This window comes from Gymnogyps californianus, chromosome 20, assembly GCF_018139145.2.
Source record: "Gymnogyps californianus isolate 813 chromosome 20, ASM1813914v2, whole genome shotgun sequence".
Classification (NCBI taxonomy): Eukaryota; Metazoa; Chordata; class Aves; order Accipitriformes; family Cathartidae; genus Gymnogyps; species Gymnogyps californianus.
Genome location: NC_059490.1, coordinates 2,526,774 through 2,541,951, shown reverse-complemented (window position 1 = coordinate 2,541,951; position 15,178 = coordinate 2,526,774). Strand labels below are relative to the sequence as shown.

At 47.3% G+C, this 15,178-nt stretch overlaps 1 long non-coding RNA gene across 1 annotated transcript; it reads left to right on the top strand.

Moving 5' to 3' along the window:
• The first annotated feature begins 780 nt into the window (after nucleotides 1-780).
• LOC127024463 (uncharacterized) lies at nucleotides 781-11,010 on the top strand. Its single transcript, XR_007767555.1, has 3 exons — nucleotides 781-1,026; nucleotides 6,135-6,326; nucleotides 8,054-11,010. It is a non-coding gene; the product is annotated as an uncharacterized LOC127024463 (long non-coding RNA).
• The last annotated feature ends 4,168 nt before the right edge of the window (nucleotides 11,011-15,178 follow it).

The following is a 15,178-nucleotide window of genomic DNA, read 5'->3' as shown; positions in this document are numbered from 1 at the left end:
CCAACATGTTGCATTGCTTTATGCACACTGCCGTTCTCAGCTGTGCATCTACACATATATCTATTATATAGCAGTGTATTACATACATGCATTTCTGCTTTAGGAAAAATCTTCTCTTGTGTGATTATACTCATCTCTTATCAGTCTCTGTCTATGAACCACTATAACTGCAGGCAATCAGTAAGATTGACTGATATTGAGTATTTGGGATTTTTTTTTCCAAAGACAGCACGCTCAAAACTTTTTGCGGCTCAAAATGCGGCAGCTGAGTGCTGGTGGGACAGAGGAAGACAGAGGAGGGGTAACTCCATTAACCACTTCAGGTTGTGCCACCCTTGTGCTAGCCCCCAGCGCAGGCGAGCAGTGCTGCCGCCGGTCCCTGCGCAGGGTGATGCTGCGTGCCAGGGTTTGGGCAGGGGAGGGACGGAGCTGCCTGCAGGAAGGGTTAGTGCTGGCCTTGGAGCCTTAGATCCCCGGAGTAATCAAGGCCTGACACACGGTTGCGGACAGCTTAGGGAAAGTGCCTCGCTTGTCGCTACAAGGCAGTTCATTGTCACCCTGTCAGGCTGTGCAGCGGCTGCTGTCCTCTGTCCAAATCCTTGCCTGGTGCTGCAGCAGAAAAGCTCATCCCGTTTGGGCAAACAGCAAGCTCACGAGCTTTGTTTTATTGAAACCATCAGGCTTGGCTAAAATCTCTGGTCTCAGAGCAAAGCCAATGACTTCATCCTTGGAGCTGCCTCGATGTAACCTTTGCTTTCACAGATCTATTAGGAAGCTCCCCGGGAGGGAAAGCCCAGCTGCCAAATAAATCATACCTTCCCGGCAGAGAGGTGTGAGATGCTCAACAGGAACCTGAGCTGCCTGGAAGGGGAGAGACAGGGGATCTTCTGCAGAGATTTTTCAAGCTTGTCCAGGCGCCAGCAGGGCCAGATCCTCTGCCGGAGCCTGTCGATGTAAATGCACCAGTTCCTGTGGAGTTTTTTTGCTCTATTCCCAGTGAGGATTTGGCCAGAGCCTGCGTGTGTGGTAGGTAGGAAGGAGCCTGTAGTCAACTGTGGGACTTTTTATTTTTCTTTCTAATTAAAAGCAGATATATTTTTTTAAAACATTTGCAGTGGGAAACTATAATTTAGTTTTAGAACTTCCCATTTAATACTCCCCTAATGCCTGTGAAAAGCTTTGAGTTGCAGTTCATGATTTGAATCTTTATAGGCAATTAGCTGGAGAAAGACCTGGAGAAACACAGGTATAGATTTGCAGAGCTTGGGGTAGGATGATGTGGGGAAGAGAAAACCTACAGATTAAGAAACTTTGCTATAAAGCAGAGGGGAGAAAAGCCTCTGTTATCTCATTTCTTTAAAGATGCTTGAGCATCAATGTTGCATGATCCAGGGGTCATGTCAGCAACCCATAATTCGGGCTTGGTTGGACCAGAAGCCAGATTTCCACGTGCATATCTCTAGTGCACGTCTCCTTGCGTCCTCTGCATTTCATCTGCTGGACCTAACAGAGCCTACACCAAGAAAAGAGACCCAGGGACCTGAGACTCCCCTCCAAGCCTTGCCTCTGTGGTCCAGCCCAGCAAGGGCAGAATTGGTCGTGAGGGTGATGCCATCTGCCAGAAGGTGCTGGTCAAAGGTCTCCTTTCTGGAGGACAGAGCAGGGTTTAAAACCCTGTTGCTGTGCCTGCAAAAGAGCAAGGGCTTGGCTGGAATTACAGGGCTTGTTTTACATCAGTCTTTTCCTGAGAGGAGACTGGGGGAAGAAAAATGAGATGTGAAACTTGTCTTATTTGTGCATCATTCAAGACTGATTTCAGAGGGGTTTGGACAGTGGGATGAGACTTTCAGCCTTGGGCTCTATTTAAACTAGACCAGGTTTTTTGCATAAGAACGTAGATGTTGCTGGATCAGGTTTCTGGTCCAGGTTTTTTCCTTGAAGACTTGCAATCTCCAGCTACTTCAGAAGAAGACACAAAAATGGAATAATCTGATTCAATTAATTCTTGGTTTTTATATCCCTTACCCCAGATCCAGTGAAAACATTATTGCTTTTGTATCAAAAATGAGAACAACTTCTGGCTTCCACAGTTTTCACTGGCTCAGATGTTTCATCTCCATGAACTGTCAGTCCTAAAACCTTTCCCATCCTTTGGGCTTTCTCCATGCCTGGTTTGCCCACTTTTCTGTGATCTCCTGCTGCTGCCACAGCAGAAAATGAACTGGGGGCTTGCATTTAATTCTTCAAGGCAAGGTATTTCAGTCTACCTAGCTGTGATCCGAAAGTACTTATAGTGGCCAAAGACTGCAAATGAGAAGTGAACAAGGGGAAAGAAAGGGTTATCTATGCTGTTGAACATAGGTAAAAGTAGTAGGTAGTTGGGCAGGTCAACATAATGTTTGTCTTGGCATTAGAGATGTGATGCTGAAGCTACAACTGTCTCCAATGACTTTGTGTGCAGCTCCTGTCAGGGGTGGGAGGCTGGGATGCCCCCAGCACTGCAGCAGATGCTTGCTCATTAATGGCACCCAGGTGAAATCAAGGCTACCTGAGATGGTCCATATGCTCTTCATCAACCTGCAGCTGTTTTGCAACAAAAGTCTCACAGCAACAACAGGAGCAACACAGACCTATTCTCGCAGCCGAAATGGTGACTTGTCCTGCTGTTCATAGGTCTTCCTTGCAAGTCTGCTGTACAAAGCTTCCCATTTATGTGCTGTGGCCATGCTGTCAAAGTATAAGTAATCACTTTCATACTTACTGAGCTGCATGGTCACCAAGGTGTAATATCTGATGGGCAACAGATGTCTGCTTTCTTCCAGGGTTTACAGCATTGTATTATTGCTGTTATTTGCTCTGGCTCCACGCTGCCAGGGAGTGGAGGAAGGGCAAGTACTAACGCTGCCTGCTGAATGAATGGCACCTACAGTCTTCCTTTTGCTTTGGGGGGGTCTATTTTAAGTGCTTGAATAATAGCCAGTGCTCACAGATCCAGCGTATCTCCTCAGACATGAAATCGTGTCTCCTGTAGTGGAAATTTCTGGTTTATTCAGATAGTCTTTATCCAAACACAGCAGCATTCAGCTAAGGGAGACTTGTGTTTCTCAAATGTCCCTGTGCCTGCACAATGCTACAGAAGATAAAACAACCTGTGAGTAAGATGAGGACCATGTTTTCTGAGGAAGTCTCTCATGAATATGACGTTAGCTGTCTGTGCTCAGGGACCAAGCAGGGAGTCGTGCCTCCCATGGTATTCAGCAGCCGTTCAAGCACACAGTTTGCTGGTTTAGCTTGCTTGATGTAGAGAGTGAGATGGTGCCTCTGACTCTGCTCCAGTGCTGCTGCATCCTTTTTGCTTTTGAAAAAGTGCTGTGCAGCCTTAAACTTCTACTTGGATACCCTCCAGGAAGCCTGCTTTAACGCCTCACCTGAAGGACATGATATGAGTCATTAACATTTTTTAGAAGTCTGGAGGTGACCTATGGGGCTCCAGGAGACTGATTCCTGTGTAGCAGCAAGCAGCCAGTTTGTACCTGCCACCTCTGAGCTGACGAGCCTCTTCAAACAGCGGTTCTGCCCTCTGTGGAGAGGACTTGGCTAATCCTGAGCTGTTGTGGTGAGCTCCCAGGGGAGCTGCTGGGAAATGAGCTATGGGGACAGTCGGGGCTCAGCCTAAATTCAGTCCAGACCCTGAGCCAAACGCTTCCTGCTGACTGTTCTTAAGCAGCCCCCGGTCAGTACTTTAAGCTCTTTGCCCCGTGCTTCAGAAGTGTTGAACTCTCTACTCTGTGAGGGCCCTCTGTGCACAGAAAGTATTTGAGCTGTCTACAGCAGGACGCACGATCTGCAGACAGGGTAGCTGGGGAAAGACTGGAGACCCATGGCCTGGCCTCCCTCATCCCAGGCAGCTCACAGACCTGATGTGCTGGTGCAGGTGGCCACCTGGAGTGCTCCCTGCATTGCTGTGACCGAGGCATACCTGAATGTCCCCAGCAGAGCTGCTCTGGACGTGGCTTGGTCCCTTTCCATATAGTTACTGCTGGGATAACAGCTGCCAGACCAGCTTTAAAAACTCCTCTGCCCTTTACTGTGGGTGCTGGGACGTCTGGCAGCTGGTCACCCGTCAGTGGCTCTGGGAGCTGGTGGCTCTCCCCTCTCCCCCTTGCAGTGCTCAGACCCACACCTGGAAGACCTATCCCTCCCCAGCCCTACCACCGACACCATCATCAGCATGGCCCTGATGCAAGGGATGAGTCAACATTTCCTGCCACTTTGCTATATGGTGAGCCACGGACAGTTTATTTCAGCAGGAATTTGGGCTTTAAATCCTCCAGGAGACTGGGGCTATCATAAAAGATGTATCCCCCTCGATGAGTGCATGATTCAGTCATTAGAGCTAGAGGATGGAAAAAGAAATGCCAGCTCAGGGATGTAATTTGGCTCCATGGAGATACCTAAGCCTTGTCTGCGCTAATACTTGTAGTAATAGGTATTAAATTGGCTCATGTAGACACAGCCCTGAAGGGCAAGAAAACAACTTCACATCTCCTTTTTAATCTCTCTCTCTTTTCAAGTCAACCTTTTTTCAGACTTCAGGCGTAGTGTGTCTTTGCTGTTTATGTTATGCTGTTGCCTAGAGGTCCTTGCTCGCATGGCAGCCTGTTGTGCCAAGAGCCGTGCGCAGGTTTAGGGAGGGAGACCCACAGGGAAGAGTTTAAAATCTATGTAGACACAACAGGAAAAGGAAGCGTTTCTTCATTTTGCAAAGTGAGGGGCTGGCTTGGGGTTGTGGGGGGTTAAATTCAGATGCGACGTGGCTGTGGTCCTCAGTGCTCCTTTCTGCAGAGAGATCTGTTTGGTGGTAGGACTTGCTGCATGAGAAGCAGCCCCCAAACCGCTTAGTAATATATGACCAATGCATGCACCTACCTCCCTGCCAGCGCTAGGTTACTTCAACATAGCTGGCTATGGAATGCCTGACTTAATTCACCTGTGTTTCTGGAGTAGCATCCCAGGGCAGAAAGAAAAGGCTCGCCTGTGCTATCGGCGGCCAGAGCCAGAATACGAACCTGCCTCTCCTGAAGCAAAATCTGGTGCTTTGCCACAAAAATCTCAGGAAACAGCTTTTCCAATCCGGTGTGTTCATCTCTGCTGCAATCTGTTCAGGGAGAGGCATCCACAGCTTCTGCCTGGCAGGTGGGTCTCATCCTGCTATGGAGCAGCGCTGTTCTGGCTTCAGTATTTTTCAAGATGAAAAGGCTTTTATGCAGACTTTCTGAATAACAAGTCACTGTGTCACAAACACTTGTCATCATCCAAGTTAGCCTTTGAAAAGCCAAACACTTCGCCCATTGTCTTTGTAGGTAAAACAAAAAGAAGTGGCATCTTTATACCACCTCTGGAAGAAAAACCTCCATGAGTTGCTGAAGCACTGCTCAAGTGGCATCTCAGCTTTCTTGCAAGCCTGGCTCCCCAGCGGTTTGGGAGCCGTGCATCTGATCAAGCTCTCTGCAGCATCAGATTAATACTGTCAAACATAATGAAGGGAGGAAAAAATATCACTGAGTCAATAGGGGTGAGCTGGATCAAGCTGAGTCCAATTCAGGAGATGAGCGCGCCTATCTCATGGTGGGCTTTTTACATTTTATGTGTCATTTAAAAATGCACTATTCAAATCTTGTTTCTTCCACAGTCCTCTCTTAGCAGGAGAAATGGGCCCCAGTTCCTTTGGTTACATCCAGGGCTGAATGTGCATCCACGTTACAAAGGCATTTGCATCTGGAGTCCTGTCGTGCCCAGATTAGAAGGTCTCCAAAGCACGAAAGACTCTCAGTCTCTCTTCTAGGTTGGGCCCATTTCCAAGGTAAATGCAAGTATTTGCAGACAAGCTGTGGAAATGAATGCCTTACCCACTCTGGGGAAGAGGAGAGAGGTCTGGAGAAATATTATTACAAATTCCTGGCTTGAATGACTATTCTTGTCTTTTCCTAGGGGCTGTACCTCCAGCAGGACAGCACTGAGTGATTTCAGTGGTGCATTAACAGCGAGACTAGTATGTCAGGTATTCTTCCTAGCAGGACTTTATTCTGAAGGATCTTTTCTTTTGATTGCTGCCTTTCCATTTTTGGTAACAGCTTCCCGAGTGAACAATGGGCTGTGGGAAACCGTGGGCCATCCTGTCTCCACTGTGTGTTGGCTGAAAAGAAAATTTGCGCACCTGACCTGGCCCTGCTTAGCAACGTGACTGGGGAAGAGCCATTTGCTACTCGTTAGGACAGCAGAGCTCTTCTGATGGCTCGGAGCAAGGACGAAGAATCCCAGAAAAGGTGCAGTCATTACGTATGCACAACCAGCGAGGTACCCGAGTCCCTTTTATCACCCGTATCTAGGTTACTGGACATCCTTTTCAATAAAGGAGAGAAAAAGTCCTACAAGCTCTCCCAAAATGCCATTATGTCTGCACGTGAGGAACCTGAAGCAATGTTTTCACAGGTTTTCTCCTAAGAGTTTGGAAGCAGCGTAGAAAGTAATTTAGAAATACCGGGGGGGAGGGAGAGAGAGAGCGAAGGTTTTGGTTTGGCACAGGTCTAGGCTCGGATCAACTCCTGCCCAGGTCAGATCAATGTGTGCGCTCTGAACTTGGGGGCACCTCCAGGAGCTGAACCCCAGGTCCTCTGGAGGTTTTAAGGCATTGGGTCTGCAGACCTGGGGCTGCTAATGCAGCGGGCCAGCTCTTCTGCTGGTGGATGTGGCCTTGCCTTCACTGAAGCTGTGTGATCAGTGGGGGTTTAGGTAAGGTGTGAAGTGTGCTGGTGAGCTCTGGTTGTACGTCTGGTCATTACACCACTCCTCACTGAGCGACCTGGACCTGTTCTCCTCAGCAGATGTGGACTGAAGTCCAGAGAGCAAAGCAGCTCCAATGACCGAGCAGGCATTTATGTGCATCCGCTGAGGGCAAGGGCTGGTGTGACTGTAGGGTGCACAGGCTTCCAGTTTTCTCCCCACCATCACTGGTGTCCGGGTTAAACACCAGCACTTGTGGGTAGTAGGGGGTCGTATAACACCCTGGTCGCTTTGCTCAGACCTTTCCATGGGATGATAAACCGCTACCCCAACTTCACGCACAACGTTTGGGTGGCATTCAGCCTTGGGAGGAGAGGGCTGCTGACTTGCTGCTGTTTGGTGTCATCTTCCAGCTCTGTGGATGAGCTCTCCACTGTGCACCACGTGTTGTGCAGCTCCTGTGTCCAGTCTGCTGTGAGCATGAATCAGCTACAGGGGTCCGCACAGGAGTCGTTCCCAAAACCAGAATATAGAGTCCTAAATCACTTAGGTGGTAAAAAAAAAAAAGGCAATAATCTCCAAATTGTTATCCTTTAGCTCAAGATGCTTGGGCCTGGAGTTTCTAAATTCAATCCTGTTTTCAACCCACATGTGGAGCCAGCTCACATAGAGATGTGGCCAAACAGATTCTTTGCTCCCTAAATCTGCAAGACAAATCTTTGAGAGCAATGAACGGGCCATACATGTTTCCTTACTTAGCCCTCCGTGACTTGGAGATCGCTGTGTAATCTTGGATGAGTCTTTGCTTGAAAAGTTTTTCCGTGCTTTACCCCTCAAAAAAAATTGTTCACTTGGATTTTTTTGGCAACTCTGTTAAATGTTTTTAGGTTATCATGAAAGATCCTGGAAGTCATTCCAACAGCAACAGGTTTGGTCCCATCTCATGCAATAAAGCCTGAATAAATCTCTGATGTTAGTGCATATGGCATATCAAAGTGATTTGGCCTGGTCTGTGAAATATATTCCGTATTAATCTCCCCCTTACCTGTAAACTAGGTGGAAAAGCATACACAAACACACAAACTATTTGATGTTTTTCCTCCAAATCAAAAAACCCGTCTCCATGGTCCTATTATCTCCTCTTATTAAGTATGTTTTCATGCTGTGCTTTTTTTTTTGTGCCCACAGTCAATAACAATTTAAATGATACTCTTTGATGCCCTTTGTTCACATCATTTATTTCCATCTCTTTATCTGATTTTGCCAACAGGACCTAATTTGAAAGAGGCTGCAGTTCAGCGGCAGGAGGGATTTAAACACTATTAAGACTGACATTTTCCCTCATCTCACATCCCGTGGGGTACCTGATTGCAAATTTATAATACACCAGAGGTCTTGCCATCAGAAGATACAGACTTACAGTAACAGCAACTAATTTAAAAAAGATCTCCAGCGCATCAGTGTCTGGGGCTGGTTTACACAGACTAATTAATCCTTATTTGACCTGAATTAACTCTTAATCTGTGTGAAATGAAAGAGCTTTACTGGGATACAGAAAATTTTAAAAGATGGAAAATCCTTTCAGAACCAGGGGTTTCTGCAGCTGAGTGACTTGTGGATTAAAATACTTGTTGGCTGCTGCTGTGGAAAATTAGCCGTTTCATTTTTTTCTATTCCGAGCCCCCTGTTACTAACCAGAAAATAAAGGAGAGGGGCAGAAGATTTTTTTGCCACCAGCAGTTGCTGTCCCTTGGTAAGCAGTGCAGAAGCAGAGCAGAACAGTTCTCCCTGCTGTTTCCTGCTGATATCTTGGGTTTATCAAAGAGATCTGCAGGATGGCACAAGGGAGAAAGATCATTTTGGAGCAGATCTTCCCCTTGATGTCCCCAGATTGCACAGTCTCCAGGTGAGAGATGGCTTCTCTGCTTCTTGGGAGCAGTGGCCTTTAGCAAGGACTGCAGACGCGAGCGCTAGGTAAATACGGAAGGATCACAATGGATGCTCCCTATGTAGCCTGCTCAAAAACGGGGAGATGTCCCCACCCCATATCTTTGTGACAGGGGGACTCGTACGGTTGGAAAAAAACAAACTTTCAGGCTCGAAAGTTGCTCCATCAGGTTTGATAAAGGACAAGCTCCATCAGATATCCTCTCACGCCTCAGAGGACTCTGCCAGAGCACAGGATGAGCAAATGGCTCGTCCAAGATGATCTCAAGAACATGAAGGGATGAACACATCCATGGCCACAGTACACCCTGATGCAGGGGCTAACTGGGATGTGCTGGGTTGGAAGTGGGATTTGGAGACCAGAGCTGGAGCCAGGATAACTCAAGACCACCCTGAATGTGAGCAAACTTTCACTGCTGAGCCCTGGTGGGATCTTGTTCAGCGTTTATGGACATGTTAAGGGCTAGCTGGGACTTTGGGAAGCTGTGGAAAAAATGAATGGCTGGAGAAGGTTGGACTTGCACATGTAACCTGGTGTTTTGGTTAGATTTTGTGGCATGCTGTGCCGAATGCTCCTGCTTGTGGAGACAGAGGCTCCCTCAGAGCTCATCCCTGTTTCGCTCTTGTCTGTATTTCACTGTGCAAAGATGGTCAAGAGATGCTTGGGGGAGATCAGAAGGCTGCCTGTAATGTAGCGATGAGCCAATTGGGCCAGGTGAGACGTCTCTCCCAGTGCCAGGACAGCAGCAACTTACCTTTCTCCTTTGTTCTTGGCACACCTTTTTTTCCGCCCCAACCCTGCTTACCTATTATTTACTCTATTTGAAACTCCAGCCAATATAGGACCACCACGCCTTATCTAAATACGTAAAACAAAGGGCAGGATCCTTATCTCCAATTCCTCAGGTGTGGACCTGTCCAAAATCACCCAAGATACCTGAGGCAGAAGCATGGTGTGAGCCCCAGCCCCCTGCGTAGTAGGACCTTCCCTGCCATCCCTGGTAACGTTGCTGTGAATGCCGTTGTTATTGCATTAAACGTCCACTGCCCCAGCCACGGCAGAGAGGCGTTTCAAAAGATGCTACCACATTACGCAGAATAAATGTCACCCTCTCAAATCAGCAAGCTGTCGAAGGCTTGAGGTAACCGTCTAAAGGTTATCCGGTGCTGCTTGTATATCTATTTTCAATTACCCCCACTTGTTGGTTTTGAAGTATTTAGTATGGAAAATAAATCATAGCTCAATGTGCTGTTCCATCATTCAGTAATGCCTGACGTGACAGTCTCGGAAGATCACAAGATTATAGCGATAAGGGTCTAGTTTTAAAATGTTTACCATTTCCCAGTTGGATCTTTGACCTCGGCCTGCATTAATGTTGTGCCATTTTTAGGTCTAATGCCAATCTCTGTCTTGCAACATATCATCATTTTAATGCCTGATTTACACTCTGAATTATGGTAATTTATTGTAATAGTGTGATTTGACCTTTTCAGTATTTCCTGTTTTTATTGGCTAGATGTATCGTCCCTTTCCCCAGAGGTTAGCAGGACTTTGGGGGGTGCGGAGGAGGCAGGTGAGCCTATCAAAGGACACGATGCTGAAAAGGGCAAAATGCAAGAGCATCCTGCTAATTCATGGACTGGGGAACGCATGGAAACTTAAAGGTGATATTTGTGACCAACCCTGCGCCAAGAACAGAGATGACATGTTGTCAGCCTTTGAGATGAAAGGGCATCTTCAGGAACGGCTGAAGCGATGTCCATGAACCTCCACGTGCAAAGCAGGGCTCTGGAAAGGCTTGTTGTGTCTTCACGGTGCCAGCCTGCATCTCGCCAGCATGGAGGTTGCTGTCACAGTTTGAAGCTGGTATTTATGGTTCCAGCACAGTGAAATGCCCTTGAAAGTGGATGGGTCTGGTTTTAGAGGAAATCTGCTTTGGGAATTGGAGTGTGCCCTGACGAGGGAGCAGATATGTAAAAGGCCAAGATGGAAAGTGAAAATATAATCCAAATTGTTTCTTTTTTTTATTGCCCTCTGCCCAGAAACACTACTTCTCTAAGGTAGGATTTGCAGGCATACAATGAGAAAAGAAAGTGATAGCTTACTATTAAAAAAAAAAAGAAAAGAAAGAAAAAGAAAACCCAGAAACACTAAAATAATCCCCTACAACAAAAAGCTTTGATAAAAGCAAAGCTGAGCCTGAGGGTGATGCTGCTTTTTCACCCTGTTCTTCAGTATTGAGTTGGTTCCAGAGGACCCAGCCTTTCCTTTCTGTTTTGGAGTGGGTTTTGTTTTTTTTTTAAGGACTGCCCTTCGGCAATCCTTTTGAAATAAGTATTTGTGCCTGGCTCTGGAAAGGAACGGCAAAAGCAAGCAGTCAGCTCTTCTAATGGCCGTGTTGCCTTTCTGGGAGTGGCATCTTCAGTCTTTGCTCGCAAGGACTGGGAAAGCACTGCAGAGTTGGGCTGCGACTCGAGCCCTCCAAAAGGCATTTTGAAACCTTTGCTAATAAGGGCTCAGACAAATGTGGATCTAGTCCTACCCCAGAGGGGTGGCAGTTGCTGTTAGGAAGCTTTAATGGGAAACAGGTACAGAAAAATAAAGAGGCAAAGTAGGTGCTGAGAATTTCTTGCCCTGAGAGTGAGGGAAAGGTGTTACTGAAGCTACTGCAAGCAGAATAGGTTAGAAATGCAATGGGACTGGACTCATCTCCTTGGGTTTGTACAGCTCCTAGCACCATTAGGATCTGGTACCTCCCTTGGGCACTTTTGCCACACCAATCATGAATTACAAAAGCATGAATTTTGTCCAAAACCAGAGGCAAAGTTAATAAACGTGCCTGGAGAAGGCATGATGCCAGCTTGGTCCTGCTTAAATGTGCAGATGGAGGGAGTGCAACAGCCAGGACTGCAGCCGGTGCATGAAGCATGCTGGTACTGCTGCCTGCTGTGGTGCGGCATTACTGACCCCGAGGCAGCAGATGTAGGCCAATGTGATGGAGTAACAGTGACATTAATGGAGACCATAAAATGTATATTGTGCATATATGAAATTGTATTTTCAGGTGATTTGTTTTCTCTTGAGCCATCCAACTCATCTCCACCGAAGAGTTAATTTATGGTGTTTACTCAGTGATCGGTCCAGGGCAGGAGACAGGGTGTAGTTTCCTAGTAAAAGGTCTGCCTTCAGCTTTAGCTGGTGGACATGCAATTCTTCTTGCTCTGTGTCTGCACCAGGTGTTTTATAACAGGCAAACATCCATCCTTTCCAATTCATCCCAAAGGCCATTTCCATTACCCCTTGGTTGGGATGACTAGAAATAGCAAAGCTTCCCAGTGCTGAGCTTCAGTAAAATACTCTGAGTATCTCATACGAGATGACTTACTCCTAATACCAGTGAGCACTTTGTACCTCACAGACAATATTTTATTTCATTGTCTCTAATGGGATTTTACTCCCAGAGGCTGAATTTGTCCCATGGCTTTTCCCAGCAAGCTTGCACTTGACAATTACACAGTGCCTGGGCTTTAGCTGACACTTTTCAACAAGTCATGCCCCAAGTTACAACATTGGTAGGAGTTTAGTGCCTCGGAGACTTCTGCCCCTCTGTCAAATCTGGTTAAAATTGCCCACAGCTCATCTCTCTTAATGAGCACTGGTACCTACGGGCTGTTCCCTTAGGCACACCCAGATACCTGAGGGAGGTCTTTTTACCTGAGAAAACCAAAACAAAAATGGTCTTAATCCTGACCACACTGAAGCCCTTGAAGAAGCTTGCTTTTATCTGACCCTATAGAGAAAGACTGTTTCTGCTCTATAAAGCGTATTTTGGACTTGCACTGCATAACAGCATATCTTAGGAAGTAAAGGCAGCCAAGCAGAGCTGGTGGAACTCAGGATCCGAGTTATTTTCACTGATTTCCTGGATGATTCGAGACAAGTTTCCTTCATTTTGATGTTTGTTTGCCTTAACTGTAACCAGGCCAACAACAGCCAGCTGGGATTTGAGGAGGTCACTCATGTTTGCACAGGTCCCATGGTGTCCTGATTTGGGACTTTATGAGTGTATTGGGTTTGTGTGGCGAGGTTTTGGTAGCAGGGGGGCTACAGGGGTGGCTTCTGTCAGCAGCTGCCAGAAGCTGCCCCTATGGCCAACAGAGCCAATGCCAGCGGCTCCAAGACGGACCCACTGCTGGCCAAGGCCGAGCCCATCAGCGACGGTGGTAGCGCCTCTGGGATAACAGATTTAAGAAGGGGGGGGGGAACCCCTGCAATTGCAGCCGGAGAGAGGAGCGAGAAGATGTGAGAGAAAGAACCTGCAGAGACCAAGGTGAGGGAAGAAGGAGGGGAGGAGGTGCTCCAGGCGCCGGAGCAGAGATTCCCCTGCAGCCCATGGGGAAGACCATGGTGAGGCAGGCTGTCCCCCGGCAGCCCATGGAGGTCCACGGTGGAGCAGATCTCCACCCGCAGCCCGTGGAGGACCCCACGCCGGAGCAGGGGGATGCCCGAAGGAGGCTGGGACCCCGTGGGAAGCCCGCGCTGGAGCAGGCTCCTGGCAGGAGCTGTGGCCCCGTGCAGAGAGGAGCCCAGGCTGGAGCAGGTTTGCTGGCAGGGCTTGTGACCCCGCGGGGGACCCACGCTGGAGCAGCCTGTTCCTGAGGGACTGCACCCCGTGGAAGGGACCCACGCTGGAGCAGTTCGGGAAGAACTGCAGCCCGTGGGAAGGACTCACGTTGGAGAAGTCCGTGGAGGACTGTCTGCCGTGGGAGGGACCCCATGCTGGAGCAGGGGAAGAGTGTGAGGAGCCCTCCCCCTGAGGAGGAAGGAGCGGCAGAGACAACGTGTGATGAACTGACCGCAACCCCCATTCCCCGTCCCCCTGCGCTGCTGGGGGGGAGGAGGTAGAGAAAAATCAGGAGTGAAGTTGAGCCCGGGAAGAAGGGAGGGGTGGGGGGAAGGTGTTTTTAAGATTTGGTCTTATTTCTCCTTATCCTACTCTGATTTGATTGGTAATAAATTAAACTAATTTTTCCCCACGTCGAGTCTGTTTTGCCCGTGACAGTAATTGCTGAGTGATCTCTCCCTGTCCTTATCTCGACCCACGAGCCTTTCGTTGTATTTTCTCTCCCCTGTCCAGCTGAGGAGGGGAGTGATAGAGCGGCTTTGGTGGGCACCTGGTGTCCAGCCAGGGTCAACCCACCACAATGAGAAATTTACTGGTTAGAAAAAAAGGCAACTGGGAGTTTTAGATACAGACAGCTGTTCTGTAGGTCCTTATCACTGTCCTCATAGCTGGCCAGTCCGTATCTAAAGGATTACTAATTAAAATACAATAGATGTATACTGTAATTGTGGGCTAACAGAATCATCACCTGTTGGAAGGGAAGCTAAACCAGACATGGGTATTCCTGAGTTGTCAGCTTTCTAAGCAGTCTTTAAAAAAACCTACATGAAGTGTGATTTTATTGTACACTTTCAATCCATTCAGCCAATTCTACAGAGATACAGCCAGAAGTACACACGCGTTAGATGCCTGCTTTGTACATACAATCACCCTCATTAGTTTGATGTGCAAATGGTTACTTAGAAATACTAATATCTGTGGTGAGTGGTTTCAAACAACTACACACGCAGGCGTATAGCTCTATGAACATACTGTGTACACTGGGGCCTTTGAAAACGGCTCCTTTTAAGTTTCCACTCGCATCCTGTTACTGAACTGGGATTTTGCACAAATATTTTAAAATAATTGTTTTAACATTTTCTTGCTTGCATTTAAAGTAGATCATCATCCGTGATCACAGACAATGGAAACAATTGTAAAGTGGTCTCTTACTCTAATCGAGTCAATTTGCTTTGCTGGGATCTCCCTCTCCCCTGTATTCAGCGCTCAGAGTGGTAGGACCAAACAGAGTGAAGCGGATCTAATTAACTTCTCTCAAGGGTATTGACTGTCTGCAAAGGAAGAGGAAAGCAATGAGGAATACATTATGAGAGCCTATTCATTGCCAACTCACACCCAGTAGCACATCTTCCTCTTGCAAAACCAGGGTTCACATAAATTTCCTTACTTGATTGTGTTTCCTGTTGCATAAAGGCACCAGAGGCTATGTGAACTCCTATGGTTTCTGAAGACAGAAAGTCAAAAGGAAATAAAGCAAAAGTGCTTTGTATAAACAGTGGAAATTAGAAATTCATAATTAGCCTTCATTCATTAGGAGGATGAAAAGGGAAATGTAAAGTAGGTTGGTGTATTACGTTCTCTCATTTAAGGTGTACCCACGTGCAGATACAGAAAATGAGCCTGACTGAAGATCAGATGCTACCTTCATCTTCCTTGAATAGCTATGGGAATACCAAGGACTTCACGTCCATGCAGGTCAAGCCCAAAGTTTGGAAAATCATGCAAACACAAGAAGCTGGTGCAATATTGGGTCTGGCAGCGAG